Below are 2,345 nucleotides of genomic sequence, written 5' to 3' on the forward strand. Positions count from 1 at the left end.
GGACAGTTGAGACAATTCTAAGAAACACTGCTTGCTGAACCATAACAATTAAATTGCTCCATTAATGTGTGCCAGTCCTAATTAATATTTCCCTCCAAGTACTAGCCTCTAGGATTTGAATCCCAACTTTTGAAACTAATTAACATACTGTATTTTACAGTAATGTTATCCCAACTAACCAAAGAAAAAAATTCCAATGACTAAAACTCTTAAAAGAAAATCAGGATAACGGTAAATCACAAGCAAATCTAACGAGTAGTTACTTAGTATTGTACAAGCACTAAACGGCAACTATTCCCAAATAGTTACCAAAAAAGTCAAGAATTTTTAAATTTAAAAGTCTTCATTTATCAGCAAAGTGGAGAGATGATTAATCTACAACTGCATGTCATAACACTGTAATGAAAAGTTGGATTATGGAATTCTTTCCTACAAGTTACAAAGAAAAGACTGAGATTAAATAGAAAAAGTATTATATAGGATCCATACTCTGAAGTTAAATCGGGTTTCAATACCTGAGAACATTAGCAACTTGACAAGGTGTATTACAGTACTTGCCTCCACTTCTTTATAGAATTCTTAAGTTTTCGTCCGTCTTAAGAAATTGAGTAACCACAGTCACAGGCAGAAGCAGCTCCAAGGGAGAGGTCAGCTAGTGCAGCATAACTTCCCACCTGCTCATACACCATACACAAAGAACAGACTCTAATCCTCAAGAACTCAGCTGTAAAATAAATTTGGAAAGATGTCTTTTAAATTGTACATTAGGGTATGTTCATATGCTATGATTAATTTCTTTTACTTTCTAGAATCATTGTTAAGAAAACAATCAGAATTGTGGCTGAGTGTGCAGCTCAGAGGTTGAGCACGTAGTGCTTACAATAACAAGGCTCCCTTTCAATCTGCAACACAAAAGGAAGGGAGGGAGGGAAGGGAGGGAGGGAAGAAAAAACACAAGGATTTATATAGCACTAGAGTGTTTATCATTGTTTCTACATTTCGGAACAAAACAAACATCTGACAACAGAAAAAAATAAATTGCACTGTATTGATGAAATTGAAGCCTTATGGAGTCTAAACAAAAATTCTGAAGGATTATTTTACAGTATGGTCACATCTTGTTAGGAAAAAGGCCACATATAAAATCACATAGCTCAATCCCCATTAATTTTAGAGTCAGGAAAAAAGCTTTTTGAATTAACATTTTTGCCTGATAAAACTCAGCTGACCACACTAACTCTACACTGTAGCTCTTGGGCTACAGAGAGGACAGAGTAGGAAAAATGTCACAACTAAGGTTTTAGGCATACTGTATTTGACTGCACTCATTTTCAATCAGCCACACATACTCAATTTCTTTCAAAATAGAAAGAAAAAGTATTACTGTAATTTTGGATATTGTACCGTCATAGTGGCACTTGCCTGTCATTCCAGAACTTGACTGTGATCTCAGCTCTCAGGAGGCTAAAGCAGGATTGCCATTTCAAGGGCAGCCTGGGCCATACAGTGAGTTCAAGGCCAGCCTGAACTCTATGAGACTCTGCCTCAATAAATAAAGAAATCCAATATTTTTCCATTACCTTCATCTAAAAAATAAGGTCACCTCTTAATTTGTTGGAAATGACTTCAACATAATTTTGAAATTTTGAGAAGTTACTCTAAAAACTAAGGAGGAAAAATTTATATATGTATTAACTTAAACTAAAAAGAAATGATCAGAGCTCTTTAAGATCATCCATAACCCAATGTAAGGGAAAGAGTCTGAAACCTAATTCTGTTATGAGATCAAGGACATATTCCCTACTTTAAATTTCCTCACCCCATGAAATAAAATCACAGCTTACAAAAAGATTGTAATAAGCACTCAACTGCCAGCATAAGATCTGGCACACAACACAAAACTCAAGAAACAATAGTTATAAATAACATCTTAAATAAGTGTTGAATTTCAATTATATTAGCCTTTTTAAAGTAACTCCCACAACTAACACTAACTCTAAATTCAGAGATCCAGTATGAACATTACATCCTCAATCATTTATACCAATTAACCGCACCAGATAGGAGCCACTGAATCCAACTGGCAAAGTCCTTAAGTGAAGCCGGGGTTGGCTAGTTTGGTTTGTTTTTGTTTCGTTGTTTTTGATGAAAAACCTCTGGATGAAATCCAGAGGTTTGACTTAGGTCTTTTGCCACTCAGTTACACCCTCAGACATGAAACACAGGTTTAATACTGAATTGAAACACAGAATGAAGAGATTGAGAGAGAAGACTGACTTTCCTACTTTTTTTGTGTGCCGGGAATTGAACTCAGGATCCTGTGCTTGCCAGGCAGGCGCTGTGCC

The 2,345-nt window shown here is 35.8% G+C and overlaps 1 protein-coding gene across 1 annotated transcript in view; it reads right to left on the reverse strand.

Annotated features, from left to right (window-relative positions):
* The window catches only part of Rmi1 (RecQ mediated genome instability 1), a gene marked incomplete at its 5' end in the record, with an annotated part of 26,469 nt that extends 25,745 nt beyond the window's left edge, over positions 1 to 724 (reverse strand). Inside the window, 1 exon segment of the mRNA XM_013516017.1 lies at positions 516 to 724.
* Between the last annotated feature and the right edge of the window lie 1,621 nt (positions 725 to 2,345).

This window comes from Chinchilla lanigera, unplaced genomic scaffold (assembly GCF_000276665.1).
Source record: "Chinchilla lanigera isolate Chin_1 unplaced genomic scaffold, ChiLan1.0 scaffold00031, whole genome shotgun sequence".
In the NCBI taxonomy this organism is placed as follows: Eukaryota; Metazoa; Chordata; class Mammalia; order Rodentia; family Chinchillidae; genus Chinchilla; species Chinchilla lanigera.